Source organism: Pseudopodoces humilis, chromosome 33 (assembly GCF_049639895.1).
Source record: "Pseudopodoces humilis isolate 2021_Gansu_Grassland_sample_001 chromosome 33, ASM4963989v1, whole genome shotgun sequence".
NCBI lineage: Eukaryota > Metazoa > Chordata > Aves > Passeriformes > Paridae > Pseudopodoces > Pseudopodoces humilis.
The window spans coordinates 409,556-428,013 of record NC_142232.1 but is presented as its reverse complement, the minus strand read 5'-3'; the positions used below and the strand labels follow the sequence as shown (position 1 = coordinate 428,013).

The following is an 18,458-nucleotide window of genomic DNA, read 5'->3' as shown; positions in this document are numbered from 1 at the left end:
AATGTCTTTATTGTTAGAGAGTTAAGGCACGACTTGATACTGGCCAGAATGTGCAACAGGAATCATTTCATGCACACATAGGCCGGGTGTGCAGAGAAAATCATTCCATGACACATCAGTTTGACTAGATTTTTCCTAAATTTATACACTCTGACACCGTAGAAATCAATTGGTTTAATGTTCATTGGTTTCAAGGTGTGGAGTTGTTAGGATTTGGTTTCCTGTTGCACCCGGATTTCTGTGCCTGTGATGTGAATTAGGTGGGCACTCCTGGATTTCCTGCTCAGCCTTTTCCAGACCAGGTGTCTCCAGCTGTGCCTGGGGCAGTGTCTGGGGGAGATGTTGGTTGATGTTTGCTGCTGGGTGTTGATGTTTTGTTGATGGTCGTTATCTTGGTGGGAATCTTTTGGGCTATTCCCAGTCTGTTGAGATGTTAATTTCATCTCTGCTGAGTGGTGGAAAATCCCTTTAAAAAAACCCTTAAAATTCCTTTCTCCAAGTCAAATGGAAACCAAGTCCATTTAGAGAAATAAGATTTGAAGCCATTTTAAAGTTGGTCTATTTTGCCAGCAGCTAATCCCAGGCAGGGCAGAGTGTGAGTGGAATTGAGAGGCAGAGTGGAATTGTCCCGGTGCCTTCCCCAGCAGCTGTGGCGAGGGCAGGCACAGAAAGGCCTGAAGCTGCAAGAGTGAGAGCAAGGATTGTCCCGCAGTGGCTGGAGATGGCAAAGGAGGGTGCCCAGGCCGAGGATTTGAGCAGAGGATCTGTGGGCAGGCCCAGGGGCTTCCCCCGCTGGGGAGCCCTGGCTGCTGCTGCGTTGCCTTCAGTGCAGGCTCAGGGGTGGCCTGTTTAATATTCCCTTCCAATTCAGATTTCTGAGTCTGGAAGATCCATGGCTGGGGCATCAATCCTTTTATTTTTTCATTTTGTTAAGTTTTGTTCTCTTTCTCATATCCACCCTATAACATTGAGACTATATGGGGCTAAGGAAGTCACACAATGCTCAGGCTAGAACAAAGAATCTTCAGTCCGGCTCCTGCAGTTCCCTAATTATCCTAAGCATTGTTCCAGCTCCATTTTAGTCCTGGGTAACATTATTTCTGAGATTCCCTGAACCCTCTCTGAATCAATACACCACAATCCCTCAGTCAAAAATGTCCCAAATGTTTAACCATTTTCTCTACTATTTGCTCTTCCTTTTTTTTCAGATACTCAAAGCTGCTTTTTTGCCTGAAAATGAAGCCATTTCACAGAGGCTTCCTCTACCACTTCTCCATGTTTTTCTGGCTGGATCAAGTCATCCACATCCTGCATTAAGCCAGTCCCTGGGTCAATTCCTTTGATATTTCCTGCAAGGCTTGCCCCAATCAGGCCGGTGCTTCCGTGCATCCCTGCAGAAGGACCGTCCATGTCTTGAGCATTTTCCCTTCTACCTCTTGTTGCCAGCCCAAGGCAGAATTGTGTTTGCATCCTCTGGAAGTGGGCAGATCCCCAGAAAGCATCTTTTGCATCAAGTTCTGAATGGCAGCAGTGTGAGGAGGGCACCTGGTTCAGGATGGTGTAAGGATCTGAGCCTGTGGCGTGCCTCGGTTTCATCATCTCATTTCTTCTTCTTGGGTCCTGCAGCATTCTGTGGATTCCATTGGATTTCTTGTTTGGCAGGATAGGAGCATTCTAGGGAGCCATCCCTGGCTCCCAAAGCCGTGCCTTGAGCAGGACTCACAGACAGGCTGTGAGCCCTTCCTTCCCTCCCTTGGAACAGGGGATTGCTTTTCGACACCTCTTGTCCTGGTTGCTTCAGGGAAATTTGGAGAGGCTCCATATCTAATTTTGCCAATTTCCCTGGGGCTGCCCACACTTCACTTCAGCATAGGTCTTGTGTGCTGGTGTCACACTTTTTGATATTTGGTGAGAAGGAAGAAACCACCCATGGGAATTATTTTTTTGAGAGAAGCTGCTGAGAGCTTCCTCTGTGCCTGGGAAAAAAGCCAGCAGCTGGCTAGCTCTGAGATAGACAACTGATTGAGCCATTTAGGAGTTGGATCCCCCTATGGGAGATCCAAATTTTAAAATCAGCAATCCTGAGAAATCTCTCTCTTTGCTTCTGGCCTAGGAAGGTAACTGAGCTCTGCTGGGGCCGGCGCCGCTCCTTTGTGGTCTGGGGGAGGCCGGGCCAGACCCCAGCGGCTCCCGGGCGGGGGATGGAGGCTGCGGGACCCCGCCCCAGGCTGGGCCAGGCCACGGCTGCTGACATCTTTCCAACACTGACCCCCTTGTCCCGCACTGAGCCGGGGTCCGCTGGGCCCCAGGCTGAGCCCCCCAAACACCGGGACTGCTGCCCACTGCCCACGGCCATCTCCAGGCCTGGGCGGGATATTAACCCTTTCACTCCACAGAGGAGACCTGCAGACCTTGATCCTCTCTCCCAGGGAGAGAAAAAGAGTGTGGACACGTAGAAAGACAACATGAAAACACCAAGGTCAGTAGAGAGAGTCAAGCCTCAGATGGAAGGAGGATGAGGTGATGCCCTTATGGGGCTGAAAGCTCTTTTAATACTACCACAGAGGTAAAGAATAACACACTAAAATATCCCCTCTAATTCATGAGAGAGTATGGGGAGATAAAGTACTCAAACTGTTGATGTGAGCAGAAGTATCCACGATTAAGCAAAATAAATACTAAAGAAACTGTGATCCCATGAGAAGCTTGAACAGAGGGAGAGTGATGAAGACCCTTTGTCCCCAGGGAGAGGAGACCTCAGTTCTCAGAGATAAAGATAATTACAGGGATATATAAAGAAAACCTTTACTTTTGAACAGCTCATCCTTAAAATAATACCCGATAATAAAAATAAAAACATTAAAAAATAAAACCCCAACATAAAAAGCCCATAAATGCACCTGTAAGAAGGCTATGACAACGAGACAAGTCTCATGATTGTAAATTTTTTCCCAGGCAGCTGCTATTCATAAAATAAATGCCAGAAATAAAAGCCACAAGAGAACTGTTTCTTGTAAAAAGGTTTCCATACCATGGCAAGAAGAAAGCTCCTGTCCCTACAAAAACGAACAAAATATTATTGTAGAGTTAGAAACTAATTTAAAATCCCAGGTTTTGTCTCTATGTTGTCACTTAAGAAAAAAATGAAGTGAGGCAGGGAGAGGAAGAGGGTTCTAAGTTTTAGAAGCTTTATTCTTTTAGTCCTGTTAATAAATTTTTCGTCATACCTTTTAAGTTTCAAGCCTGTTTTACCCTTCTCTGAATCCACATCTCACAGCAAGAAATTAATAAGTGCACAAGTAATTTTAGCCAATGCTAAACCCTCCACATTATTTAGTTCGTTAGCCGGGAAACTCAAATTGGCAAATGTAAACCACTGCACCCGTCCCTCAGGCAGTGCTCAGCCAATCAGGGGGCGTGGCGTTGATGACTCACCAGTTGCCAGGCAGATCTGCAGCTCGGCTGGCCGAGAGCCCAGCGCTGCCCCAGGCCGAGCTGGCCCAGCTCCATCCGTGCCCCTGCGGTGGGATGCTGTGGGACTGGGGGGGAAGAGGGAGGCGGCAGTGGGTGCTGGGCCTGGGGGCAGGAGGAGAAGGGAAGGAGAAGCAGGGTTGAAGAACAAAATGGTCAAAGGATGCACATGGAAGGAGAAGGTGAGATTGTGCAGGAGGAGGAGAAATAGTAGGAGGAAGAGGAGTGTGAGGAAGAGTAGGGCCACAGGAAGAGGAGCAGGAAGAGGAAGCAGAACAAGGTTCCACCCTCCCTGTGTGTGCAGTCCCAGGAGTGTTGCTGTGCCCACAGTCAGCAGGTGACTGGGGAGAGTGATCCACAATTTTGTCTGGGCTGAATCTTGGTGTTTCTGAGCTTTATTGGGCTAAATGTTGGTGCTTTGTCTTTTTGCAGGGGCTGAATCTTTGTATTCTGGAGGGGGTTTTGCCTGGATTTGGCGTTTGGGTAGTTTTTGATCTTTGTTTTGATGTTTGGAGGATGTCTGGTCTGAATGTTGGTGTTTTAGAGATTCTGACAGACACAAGATGCCCAATGTCTTCCTGAGATGAACTTGGGCATGGAGGAACCCCAGCTCAAGGCGCTCTCCTCTCTTTTTTTCCTCCTAACCAGGAATTTTCATTCCCAAACCGTGTCTAAATGGAAGAGGAGGAGGAAAAGCCCTGGAGATGCCGCACAAGGAGGGGCTGCAAACCCAGTCTGGGGAGCTGCGAGGAGGAAAGATCCCCCCAGAGCCAGGAACACGGCCAGAGATCCAGCCGGAGCTCAGAGCTGGGGGAGAAGCCCCACAAGTGCTTGGAATGTGGGAAGGGCTTCAGGTACAGCTCCCACCTGATCCGGCACCATGTTATCCACACTGGGGAAAAGCCCTACGAGTGTGGGGAATGTGGGAAGAGCTTCAGCCAGAGCTCCAACCTGAGGAAACACCAGGTGATCCACACAGGGGAAAAGCCCTATGAGTGTGGGAAATGTGGGAAGAGCTTTGGAGGTATCTCCGACCTGATGAAACACCAGGTGATCCACACGGGGGAACGGCCCTACACCTGCTTGGAATGTGGGAAGAACTTTGGGTGGAGCTCCTACCTGAGGGCACACCAGCGCATCCACACTGGGGAGAGGCCCTACAAGTGTCCCCAGTGTGGGAAGAGGTTTCAGACCAGCTCCAATGTCCTCAAACATGAGCGGATTCACACAGACGAGAGGCCCTTCCGCTGCCCCGACTGCGGGAAGGGCTTCAACCGCAACTCCAACCTCACCGTCCACCAGCGCATCCACACTGGGGAGAGGCCCTACGAGTGTCCCCAGTGTGGGAAGAGTTTCTCACAGAGCTCTGACTTGACCCGACACCAACGGAGTCACCAGTAAGGGAAGCCCTGCGAGTGCCCCGAGTGCGGGAAGAGCTTCGTGCGCTGCTCCAGCTCCATCCCCCATGGGAGGATCGGCGTTGGATGATCCCCAGTGACCCCCGTTGGGCAGAGCCCTGGTGATCCGTGGTCCTGGTGATCGGTGTTGGGAAGACACCTGGCTGGGAGGCTCCACATCTTCCTGGCTCCCTGTGGGCACCTGGATGAAAGCAGGGGAATGAAAATCCAACAGGATACAGAATGACAATGGGAATTGTTGACTTTCAATCCTAGAGAACCTTTTGCCTCAGGAGCTGTGTAGGTAAAGAAAAGGGTGTGACACCGGGCTTGGGGGCTCTGAGGGGAGCACACACACTCTGTGGGGGGGGAGGACATGACCCCCAGGACCCCCCCTCACCTTCCTGCACAGGCAGAAGCCGAGCCCCAGTGCCAGGAAGACAAAGCCCAACACAGAGACTCCAATCCCCGTCAGCATCTTGCTGCGGGCGGTGTCCGATGGCATCCCTGGGGGGTCTGCAGGGGTCAGGACCCCCAAAACCTCTCACAGACACCTCAAGCTCCTCCAAGGACCCTCCCAGTCTCTCCCAGCCCATCCAGGACCCTCTGAAGCCTCTTTTGGAATCACAAATTTTAAAAAATGAAGAATTTTAGAAAAATTTGAGATCTTAGTTAGAGATAGGCCTTGCTGGAACTAGTTAGAGTTAATGATTAAGTGAGAAGCAGGATTTGAGATAATGAATCTCGGACTTAGGTAAAAAATTACTTGTCATTGTATGTTTGTTTAGATGTGCTTATAATGAGAAAAGAGAAGCTGATAAACAGGTTCAGGAAGATCACAGACCTTACATCTGGAAACCCATTTCAAAGTCACAAGGGAGGAAACTGGAGTTGTACCAAATGTCATTTGTAATGTCAACCACTGTAAAGGTAGAAAGGTGAGAGTGAGGAAAAGCGGTTTTCCTTCATCTCTTGATGACCCCTCCTCGCCAAAACGACCTCCTCCTCAAATTAGGGAGCCCACCACGCAGGCATAATGACATTTTAAAATCATTACCATTCATTTTTATCCAAAGTGGGGAATGAGAAGTATTAGCATTATAAATATGTATTAGTATTAATATGTATTAGTATTTTGGATATTCAAGACTTTTGTAAATAAATAGACACTGGAACCTTTTGTCAACTTGCAGTGCGTATTAAGGGGTGACTCCCGCACTCGCCCAGTGCTGTGATTAAACATCCACTTTGTAACTTTAAACTGTTGGAGAGGTTTTTTCTGCATTAACAGATTGATATTGATACTAGATCAATATTGCTATTTTGGTAAATCACTCCCAGTCTCTTCCCAGCCTCCCCAGGACCCACCAGAGCCCCTCCTGTTCCTCTCAGGATCCCACAGCCCCCTCCCAATTTCCCCCCACTGCCCCAGGACCCCCAAACCCTCTCCCAGACCCTTTCAAGCCCCACCAGGACTCATCAAGACTCCTCCCAGTCTCTTCCCAGCACAACCAACCTCATCCCAATCCCTGCTTTCCAATGCCCAATCTCCTTCCAGCTCCTCCAGGCTCACTCAAATCCCTCCCAGTGACACCCAGCACCCCCAAACTCCCTCCCATTGTCCATCAGGACCCCCAGAACCTCATCCCACCCTCCCCAACATCCTTTAATTCCCTTCTCAGCCATTGTAGACCCCCAGACCCCTCTCCCAGTTTGAACCAGGCTACTCCAAACTCCCTCCCAGTTCCTCCCAGCACACCCCAATCCCCCTCTGGGCCCCCCCAGTGCCTCCCCCGCTGTCCCCGGCGCTGTGGGGGCCGGGCCGTGCCCCAGTGCCGGCTCAGGGGGTGCTCCAGGCTGACGTGCTCCACCTGGCAGCTGGAGCTGAGCCCGCATTGCCGGGGGCGGTTTCCAGCAGCACCAGGAGCTGCTGGCTCCAGCTCAAGGGCAGCAGCGAGATGGACACGCAGGCATGGGCACTGGGAGAGAGTGGGGACACACTGGGATCAGCTGGGTGTGAAATGGTGCCAAGGCCGGTCAGCTCTTCTTCAGCTCCACACTGGGAGTGGAACACACCTCAGGAGCAGGATGACCCGAGGTGTGGCTTAGAGCAATGCTCTACAGCACTTAAGAGCTGTCAGGCACAGTGTGGAGGCAAGAATGGGGGGAAGGTATTTTTTTGGGGGGGTTTTGGATTTCAGTGAAAGCTTTAATCTCCCAAGGATCCAGGGACAAAAGACACAGAATACAAGCGTTTGCAGATGTTACATGTCAAAATTAAGGTACAGGATGTAGTTTAGAAGATAAATGATGTCTCAAGACCAAAATGGCCTTGAGATGGACCAAAATTAGGATGAATCTAGGCATTGGGCCTAAAGATTAGAAAATATCAGACTAATTAGTAGACTAACATAACACAATGCTTAGTACACATTGTAACCAAATGTGTAAGGTTGTCCAAAGGACAATGAGGAAGAGGAGAAGCCTTCACCAAAAGACCCCCAAAAGAAGACTGAAGAACCCCTAATAACAAGTGAAGCATGTACCGTGAAGAAAAGTGACGTAAAGTCAGCAAAATCAGAAATAGGAGGAAACTTATGGGAAACATTAATGAATATGTATAAGCATACAGTATAAAAGGTTAGCTTAAAGTGCTTTGTTTTGTACGTGAGGTGGGGTGAGAAGCCCCCTCCCGTACCCCGGTCGGTTTAGCTTATGCCTTAACCACTTGCAACCACTGCCCAATTTTATTCACATATAGATAGATATATATATATATATATATGAATATATCTACTAAATTGTATCTCTTTTTTACTAAATTGTATTCTTTTAATAGATTGTATTCTTTTATTGTTTTGTATCCAATTTATTAAACTATGTTATCAATTAATTAAATTTGATTGTTTGGAAATTTGAAAGTCATTTATAACACTACTATATCAAAAGCAGTTAAAAGTGATTACAAACTGTGCTATATCAAAATCATTGTGATTATAATAATTGGCAAAAGCCAACACATAATAGCAAAGGGCAACAACAACAACATAGTTATTTATCACAAACACAGGGCAGGTTTTTCCCTTGCATGGAGCACTTGGGCCTTCCCCGGGCCCCTTCTGCCCTCCCGCAGAACCAGAGGCATTTTCCAGCGCACACAGTTTGTAAGCAAGAGCCGGCTGCAGCCCAGAAGGCTCCAAGCGCCTCCTTCCAGGCTGACTCTGCAGATGCCGAGGCTGCTCTGGGCTCTGCCAGGCTCTGCTGGGGCTCAGCTCTGGGCGAGGCTGGGCCCGCTCTCCCCTCGCAGTGCTCCGGGCAGCTGAGTCACAGCGGGAGAAGGACAGGACACCTCAAGGGACTGGAGGTTTAACAGAGATTTTATTCAAATAACTGCCAGAACAAACAGGCTGTCCTAACTACCCTAACTAACTCACAGTGCTAACTAACATTACTAACTACTTCTCCTAACTACTGTAACAAAAGGCTGTCCTGAAGTGTTTCATCTCCTCCGCTGCTCCCTCAGTTGCTTTGCTGCAGTGATCAGAGGGGTCAGGCTGGAGAGAGGCTTGGCTGATGACAAAAATGGGTGCTGCCCAAGGGATAAAAAAGAAAGAAATGAACTGTTACTTTCCAGACTCAAATTCCTCACAGGCTCTGTTGCAACAGGACAAAGGGGAACGGTTTTGATAGTAAAAGGTTCTAAAATCTTAGAAAATTTGGAGACTTTGAAAGAAAGTTAGGTTTGGAAAGCCCTGGGAAAAGTAGGGCCTGGGAAATGTTAGACCTTGTGGTTGCTAAAGATCAGGTCAAACTGCACCTGTGTAATCAATATATGATAAATGATAACAATTGTTAGATGTGATTAGATATAATTATAGTTTAAAGAACATGAGGAACAATGTTAGGGGGCTGGAGGGGATCACAAGAAATCCATGCTTGGGTAAAAACAATGCTTACAATAGAACAATGTAAGTTTAATAATTAATATGTAAGTTGTATAACGATAGAGTATAAAAACATATTCAACTCAAAACCAAATCGGGTCAGATTTGGGTATGTGTACCCCTGACACCCAGAGCTCTTCAATAAAGCACCTTCATATAATCAATCTGTGATTATGTGTGTTCCTGAGCTCTAACATTTTGGTGACCCAGATGGGACCCTGTGAGTGCTGCTGAGCGAGCTCACGACCCGATCACTCTCCAGCCGGCACCGAGGGATTCTCGGGGAGCCCATCCGGCTGCGACCGTCTCCACTGCTCACAACGTCCCCGGGAGAGAAAGGTAAGGTGCTTTACTTTGGTTTGGGTACCTGCCAGTTAGACACAGCGAAAGCCGCGTGTGGTTGGGCTAAAGGAATTCCTGTCGGTATTGCCCAGGCACCGTCTGTCAGACGACTGCGAAAGCGTCGCAGGTTCGGCATTTGGTGTATTGTAGTTGTAACATGGAGCAGGGTTTTGGGCTGCAATGCTCCCATCCCGGGTACTTCTCCTTTGGGGTGCTTATTAGCACATTGGAAACAAGGTAACTTTGGGGAAGAATTACATAAGACTAAGTTAATTTCGGTGAGATCTCCCACAGAAAAAGACCCCAGCAACCCCGTCACGTCCGTTGGTAGCTATAACCCCCTCTTCTCTCTCTCTTTGTTTTCTTTCTCTCTGTTTTCTCTCTCTCTCTCTCTCGCTCTCTCTCTCTTGCTCTCTCTCCCCTCTATCACATAACCCTTGTTGTTAGCACTAAAATAAAGGTACATTATTGTTGTTATGATTTAAACTGAAATCCCTTTGTGTCCTTTTCTGCACTCTGAGATCAAACAAACCTCTCACGAGTCCCACTCACGCTATTGAATCGTGACATTTAAACTGGAGTCACAGACAGGATTTCTGACAGACAGAAGGGGCTGCAGGTTTGTTGTGCAATCTGTATTAGGGGAAGGACGTCTCGCTCCAGCCGCACCCAGCCCGACACTCCCAAAAGAGTGAGCGATGTCTCGAAAGCAAGGGGGGCGACTCGGATTTCCCACAAACTGCACACGCCGAGGTGAAAAGCACCCCACACTCACTTGAGGGCTCTGTCTGCAGAATTTCACAAAAGATCCCTTAGTGCAAAAGGGGGGAATATTTTTGTTCTTGTTGTGTGTATGAATTTTGACTGCTTGGTGTAGCAGAAAGGCAACCAGAATTTTAAACTGAAGGAGTGCCTCCCAAGCCGATTTGGTCTTTTCACCCATACAGGGAAGCAAAAAGCTGTGTTTGTGTGTGTGTGTGTGTATAATTTAAGTTTATACCTCCCCATAGTGGTTTTTCCTTTGTAAAAATGACTGAAAATGGCAGTGCAGAAGTTAAAGCTGCATTTTATGCATGTTATGCTCTGTTAGCAAAACACAATGTCAGACCTTCTCCAAGAGGGAAAAGTTGGTGCTTAATAATTGGTTTAATTTGGAAAATGTGATTGACAGAGTATGTTCTTTACAGCATGAAACAAAATTCAAACTGGGCAAAAATAAAACTATACTCTGCTCAGATTTGGGAGCTTGTCTTACAGCAGCTATAGAAACTCGCTGTAAGTAAAGAAGGGAGGAAAAAACTACAATAGACTCCCTCCAAAACCTAGTTAAAACTTTGCAAAAACAATTGGATGAAGAAAGAAGAAAGACCATTCTGTTGCGACCACCCCTCCAAAAAAAAATAAAAAAAATGTTGTTTTGCAAAAAGAAACAAGAGAGGGAAACCCTCTCATTAATCAAATTTACCCTCAAAAAGAGCTAACTTGGATAAAATTGTGGGGAACACTGCTGTCCTAGTTTGAAACCTCTAATTAAAACAGAATATAATTATATCAATGATAAAAATCTTGATCTGCACATAAACACTAAAAATAGAAAAAAGAAAAAAAAAAGATAAAAGAAAAAAAAGAAAAAATGGGGAGAATGGGCGCCTCCCTCACGAGTCAGAGACAGAATACGTATTCCCTGTGTCTCTCACTGGAGGTGATCAAATTCGGTTGAGAGAACGGGAATCCAGTGGGCACTGGGGACATGAAGTCTTCTTAACAGCAGGAGACACACGGTAACCCATGGTCCCTAACTCAGCACACAGCTTATTGGGCAGAGGGGCTTAACCCCTTGGAAAGGGGGGACCCTATAGCTATAGTGAGTACCCCAAGCCAACTACTGAAAACATTCACAAAGCTGCCTGCTTGCAAATGATACACAAAAGAAAATTAATTGCTGGCTATGAATCACCAATGTTGTTACCTGTGAAAACTGAAATTATGACCCCTTTCATTCAAGGCCTTCCAGAATCACTTAAACCTACAGCAATTTTCCTCCAAAACCATAGCAGCTATAACCCCTGTGGATAGACTAGACAGATTTCTTGGGAACCCGACTGCTCAACCTGGTTCCACTGGTCCTGGGTTTACTCCCTTCACCACCCCCTCTCAGCTGACAGGTTCACAATTGCGTTCTCCTGCTAGGAACCATAAAATTTGGACACGGAGCAAAGTTGCAAAAGAACAAATCAATTACAGTAGAAATTATGGACCTGTAAAAATCCCAGAAGAAAAATCAGAGAAAGCAAAGGGTGTTAGATACATTGGCTCTCTTAATGAAAACCCAGAAAAGAGAAAACAAATCTCTAACTGCTAGTATTGGTGGTCACTAGAGATAAAGAAAGGGGTCTCCAGAAACATAAAGGATGGCTTACCACTTAAAAGTTGAGTAAAGTAGTCACTAATTGGCATTGTCCCAAGTTCATTGTATCCAATGCCCCATTGTATAACCCAGCACACCTCCACAGGCTCTGGGCTGTGAGCCAAAGCAGTCTCCTTCTCAGCTTCTGGGAGTGGAGCCCAAACAGCTTTAGAATCAGGGAAACTGGTAACTCTGCCTCTCAGGGGTGAGCAGAGAGGCAGGGGTTGGTTATATTTAAAATGCTCACTAGAAATAACAAAACTGGAGACATACTGATTATAACAATAGTGGGTCCTAAATGTGCACCTATTACTTCTGAAGTTAACACTCGAGCCCAAATTTCTGTGTTGACCAATACAGACTAGTACAGGATTTGAGAGCAAAAAATGGAATAACTAAAGATATTTACTCAGTAGTAGCTAATCCTTACACATTATTGACATCCGTAAAAGAGAAATAGAAATGGTTTACTGTAATTGATTTAAAAGATGACTTTTTCTGCATATCCTTCGACAAAGAAAGTAGGAAACTGTTTGCCTTTGAATGGGAAAATCCAGACAATGGAAGGAAAACCCAGCTCACCTGGACACAACTCCAACAAGGATACAAGAACAGTCCAACCCTATTTGGAAGCCAGCTGGCGAAGGAGCTGGAGATTTGGACTGAGAATGGGCAAGTACCAGAGAACAATACGTGCTGTGACAGTATGTTGGTGATATACTGACAGCTACAGAAGAGAAAACAACCTGCATAAAGGTAACAATTGAAATTTTAAGTCAGCTGGGAATGGGAGGATATACGGTGTCTAAAGAAAAGACACAAATTGCCCAGCAGACTGTGATTTACCTGGGGTGTGAAATCTCACAAGGGCAACGTAAGCTGGGTATTAACCGTATTCAAGCTATTTGTGTTATTTCAGAACCCCAGAACCTTCATGAGCTGTGAGTTTTCCTTGAGATGACAGAGTGGTGCCGTGGATCATGGACTATGGACTAATTGCAAAACCCCTGTGTGAAACCCAGAAGATGCAGCCGTTTACCAGGGGCAAACCACAGAAGGAGGCCTTCCTCAAACTGAAGGAGGCATTGACAACAGCTCCGGCATTAGGATTGCCTGATCTATCCAAAGATTTTCAGCTATTTGTGCATGAAAGATCACACCCAGCACTGGGAGTGCTGACCCAACCTTTGGGAAGCTGGAAAAGGCTGGTAGGCTGCTTTTCCAAACAACTTGACAACGTGAGTGCCGGATGGCCTTCATGCCTGCGGGCAGTTGCAGCCACCGTGATGCTGATCCAAGAAGCCAGGAAACTCACGATGGGTAGACACACAGATGTCTATGTGCCACACATGGTGACCACTGTTTTAGAACAAAAGGGGGGCCATTGGCTATCTCCAAGCAGGATGATGAAATTCCAGGTAATCCTGACTGAGCAGGATGATGTCACACTAAAGACAACTGACCTTTTGAATCCAGCTTTGTTCCTAGGTACCACAACTGAAGAAGGCCCATTAGAGCACAACTGTGTAGAAGTAATAGAGTACACCTATTCAGCAAGAGAAGACCTGAAAGACATCCCACTGGATCAACCAGAGCAGGAACTATTCACAGATGGAAGCAGCTTTGTGGAGAACGGGTCCAGATACGCTGGATATGCGGTAACAACAGTCAATACAGTAGTGGAGGCAAAAGCATTATCACCAAATACATCTGCCTGGAGGGCAGCAGAAGCCCTCGAGGCTGGGACACCACCCCAGCGGGAGGGTGGGGACAGCCCGAGGTGCCCAGGCTGGGCCGGCTGGGGACATGGAGGGCAGGGGGTGCTGCCAGGCCACGGCCACTGGGTGCCTGCGATAAGGGGCAGTGGGCAGAGGCAGGGCTGGCGGCCAGCCCGGGCCCTCGCGGCTGCCCAGGCCACGCTGCTGTGACCGAGGCCCCCCTGACACAGAGCTCGGGGCCCGCTGAGCTGCTGCCACCATGGGGAGGGCGGCGATGTCTCCTCCAGCAGGGCTGCCCAGTCGCTGCTGCCCAAGCGGCTCTGGAGCCCACAGAAACAGCAGCAGAGTGGGCACAGGAACAGCAGCAGCCCCAACGTCGGCACCCGCGCACTGAGGCGTCCGCAGCAGCCGGCTGCCAAACAGGGGGAGGCTGTGGGCACAGCTGTCTTGGTTTGGCAAAAGGCTTCAGCAGAACTGGCCACAATGGCTTTCTCTTGACTTGCCAGCCTCACAGCAACGCTTGGCAGCTTCAGCTGCAGCCTGTGCCCGTGACTGACTTGGATGGCCGTGCCTGAGGGCGGGCTCGCCTTCCACATTCAGGTGTCCCAAGGCAGCAGCCTTGGCACCATCGTGACACAGAGAGAGAGAGACTCAGGACATGAGAACACAGGAACAGCCTGTTTGGCTCATTCTTGAGTTTGCTGCTCCTGCCTAAAATAATCATCAGGAGTATATGCTGATATAAAAGTATAGCCGAACACCAAGGACTTTTTCTGTACTGTCTAGAACTAAAACCTTCTGTGACTGTTCAGAGACTCTAAAATGCAGGGTGAAAATGACAGCTTTGTATGTAAGAGTCCTAAAAATTTTGACATGTGATTTTTCTAGTCAAGGCTTTTAATTCCAATGTGGAAACTACAAAAAAATATTAAAATTTGTTTTCATTGGCAACCGCTTTGAAATGGCATCAGCACACCTACAGGTGTACTGGGGACAGTACTTGGCAATTCATGGCTTCAGATGTGGGAGATAAATATTTTGCCCGGTTTCACCTTGAAGTTGAAGTTTTCCCAGGGCTTTGATTGACTGGTCATTGAAGGTAACTTTAATAAATGCAAAAGGATGTGAAAGCACAATTTCTGGAGAATGTGCACTGGGGATAGAGAGAAAACCTTGAAAACAGTCAGCAGGCTCTGGAAAACTTAAAAAAAAATTAAAATTACTAATATAATGTAAAAATAGATGTAGCTCTGTGACTGTTCAAGCAGGACTCTGTGTCTGGAGGAAATGTTTGCCTTGCATCAGCTGTAACACAGACAGACACACAGCAACTGGAGCCTTGAACATCAGAGACTGGGCCAAAGTTTGTCCCAGAAAAAGACAGAGAAGATCCCACTGAAACAGGACAGTGCCTCTGTACAATCTAGCCATCCCGGGAAACTCAGCAGCTGATGGTGTTTTTGTGCTACTGCAAACCCCTTCCATGAAAAACATCATTCCAGGAAGGAGCAACATCATCTGACAGATAGCAGGAGTGGCCAGCAATAGCTCCAGGAGCTCCTGCCAAGACCCCGAAGGAAGGAGCCCAGCCCCCAGTGCACGGGGCTTTGGCTTTGGCCCTCTGGCACAGAAACCCCCCAGGGGCACAGGTCTCTGGGGCAGGAGAAGGGCACCAGCACTGCCAGGGCTCGGCTGGGGTGGCAGGTTTGCCTCGGTGGGGACTCTGCCACACTTGCTGATTTCAGTGCTGCCAGGCCCCTGTACAGATTCTGTGCAAGGCCCCGTGCCCTTCCTGCTGTGGCTGTGTCGGCAGCCCTGGGGGCTCCTTCTGCTGCCCTGAGCCTGCAGAGCAGGGCAGCGTTTGCTGATGGTATGAGGTGTTCCTAAAGATCCTGTCATGTTGTCTTAGACACTTTGGGCAAGGGATTCCTTCCAACCTGGGCCACTTTGGGGGGGATGGGGGCGGAACCAGGAAGGTGGCAGGGCGTGCAAGGGCCGTTAGTGACACGGCGCAGCCTGGTAACCGTGGAATGGAACGGTGGAATGGACAAGAGCTGGCGGTGACAAGACCACACCAGAGTGCCTGGTGCATGCGACGGGACAGGACGCGCCAGAGCGGTGCTGTGAGGAGCCCCCACACAGCCCACTCGTTAGTGCCTGACCCGGAGCTTTTCTGAGGCGCAACTCCTACAGCTCACGTTGTGAGCAGACTGTGGGTCTTGGTGAGCTGGAACTTTCCGTTGACATCTCTTTAGAAGGTGCTCCCAAGGCCCGATTTTGGCATGGCGGGCAGATTCTTCAGCCTATTCAGAGTGTTCCGACGGAACAGGAACACAGACCCTGGAGCTGCCCCAGCAGAACACCCTGAAGAGCTGGAGCAGTTCCAGCAAGGGCAGGATGGTGAGTGGCAGAGCTGGGCCACAGGGCTGAAGCTGCAGCCAGCTGGGCCCCGCACCATCCCATCCCATCCCATCCCATCCCATCCCATCCCATCCCATCCCATCCCATCCCATCCCATCCCATCCCATCCCATCCCATCCCATCCCATCCCATCCCATCCCATCCCATCCCATCCCATCCCATCCCATCCCATGTGGACATTCCCAAGGGCAGGACGGAATATGGGCTGGGTCTGACCCCTGGCAGTGACCGTGCTCCATCCCCTGAGCCACCCCAGGGCTGTCCCTGCCTGGGGAGTGCAGGGCTGGGCTGTGTTCTCCGGCCTCTCCCGCAGCCCCTCAGCTCTGGCTGCTCTTTGACAGATGCAGCCATGGACGGGACACAAGAGCAGGAACCCGCCCATGGCCGCTTTCACAAAATGCTGAAGGTACCTGCAGCCATCCCCACCTGGGCTGGGCCTGCTGGCACTGCTCAGCCCAGCTCTGCACATGGAGCATCCTTGGAACATGCCTCTCTTCCCTGTCCTTTGTTCATTCTGCACAGAGGTTCCGCCAGTTCCTGCCAATTCGGCGCAGAAAGATCAGCCCCATGGGAACTGAGGGCACAGCTGAGCCTGACTCCGGGCTGACCGAGCTCCAGGCAGAGCCTGATGTCAGCCCAGATTCAGCTGCGCCCTCACAAGACTCTGATGCTGTGGTGAGTGATGACAGGGCAAACTCTGATGTGGCACTGACTGAGGACATGGCCATTCCAAACACCAGAGAGACTCAGGGCATCACAAATACTGACACTACGCCCCCTCCCACCATGAGTCATGCACCTAATATGGATGTTTTTGAAAGGGGGGGTGTTCCTTCTGACCAGCAGATAGCCAGCCAGGGGCCAGAACTGGAGGTCTGCCACGATCGTGTGCCCCTTCAAGCCACATCCACAGGACCCCCTCAGCTTTTGAGGCCAGCACAGTGTGGCGGGAAGGGAAGCACTTCTTGGGAGAAGCTGGGGAAGTTGCTGCCTTGGACAGCGCTCCAAGTCTTCCCCATTCCTACTCTAGGTGCCAGCTATTGTACGGAGCATTCACCAGCGTCTCATGTGCTCCGTTACGGTGGATGCCAGGCTGGCCACTAACATCGTGAGGCTGGCTGAAGAACACCCGGACGATGTGGTGCTGACCCTCCTGCGCTGTGCCCCATGGTGTGACAGGTATGGGGCCCACGTGCCTTGAGAGCTCAGGGCTCACCGGCCTTTAGGGCCCATTGCCCTGCACAGCCTGTCCAATGGGCTCTGCCCAACAGGCAGAGAGGTCCAGGAGCCTCGGGCCCCTCTGTTTCCTGAGGCTGCTGCCAATGCTCCCTCCCTGCCCCTCAGGGCACTGGGGCTTTGTCACCTGGGACCCCACAGCTACACAGGGCATGGCTCTGTGACTGAGACACCCCTGACACAGAGCTCTGATCCCACAGAGCTGCTGCAGTGATGTGGCAAACCATAGCCTCATCAGGACCAGCAATGGAGAAGGTGCTGCCAACTCTGCTCCATGTGATGGAGAACTGGCCACTTTGCAGCATCTGCACCTCTGATGAGGACAACAAGGATGTTTTTGCTCTGGCTGTGAGTTTGTGGAACTGGCCTTGACTGTCCCCTAGGTCACTTCTCCAGCAGCTCTTCATCCTCTCCTTGCCTCAGGCTGGGCTGAAACCTGGGCTAGGGGCAGGCTCAGGGGGCACCGGGCCCGCTGTTCCCCCTGCATCTCCCCTCGGGCCGTGCCCCATGGATGTCTCGGCACTGAGCACTGTCTTGGTGTGCTTCTTTTGCAGGCAACTCTGGTGCTCTGGGTGATTATGCAAGTGCCTCAGAGCCATGAGGCGATGATGCATTATTCCGACTCTCTCTTTGCGGCTCTGCTGTTGCACGTTTTCACCACCACACAGCTGATGCCAGCAGAAGTTGATAACTTCTGGAGAGCATGCCAGCAGGAACACCACCTTCCCAAAAAACCCAACAGGTGCCAGTCCTCCTGTCCTTCCCATGCCCTTGTGGCTGACACCAATGCAACCAATGTGGCCTGGGCTTTGCTCTGCACACAGGTTTTGCAGTGCAGGCATGAAGGCTCTGCTCTGCTTTCTGCACTATGACAATGAGTTGATGGCCATGGAGCGCAAGTGTGGCTGGGAAACGCTGCTCCGTGCCGACACCCAGCACTATGCCGTGGGTCTGTTGGCCAGGTGAGACCCCTTCTCGCCACTGCCTCTGAAATGTGTGCCCTGTGCCCAGGGTGCCCTACCACAGTCCCTGTGGTCCTGGCCAGAGGGCTTTGCCATTGAGGGATGGCTGAGCAGACTGGAGAAGTCTGAGAGGAGGGTGCCCAGAAGGAGCCCCATGGTCCCAAAACACCCACAGTCCCTCCAGGGATGCTGGGGAAAGGCCAGATCTCTGTGAGTCATCCCAGGGAGAGGTTTGCCCCCCCACCCCCCACCTCAGTGTCTTGGTGCCATTTCCCCCCATCCAGGGTGATGCGCCGTGACTTGACGCCCTTGTGTTGCCATGTGGCACACCAATTTGTCCGGAGGCTCATCAGGGAGGAGGCACGTTGGGACCTGTCCTCCCTGGCATTCCTTGTGGAGGTGAGCCCGATGGCCAGCACTACCTCGCTGAGCTGCCTGCCAGCCCTGTCCCCTTGCATAGCCACAGCTGCCTGGGACGGTGCCCGCACCCTGTGCTGCTGCCTGGGCCAGCCCTGTAGCAGTTCCAGGCTCCTGCGGCGGCCCCCGTCCTGGCCTTTGGG

General features: G+C 50.0%; 1 pseudogene; it reads left to right on the top strand.

Moving 5' to 3' along the window:
* The window catches only part of LOC148182306 (uncharacterized), a 702,689-nt pseudogene that overhangs the window by 373,877 nt on the left and 310,354 nt on the right, over positions 1-18,458 (top strand).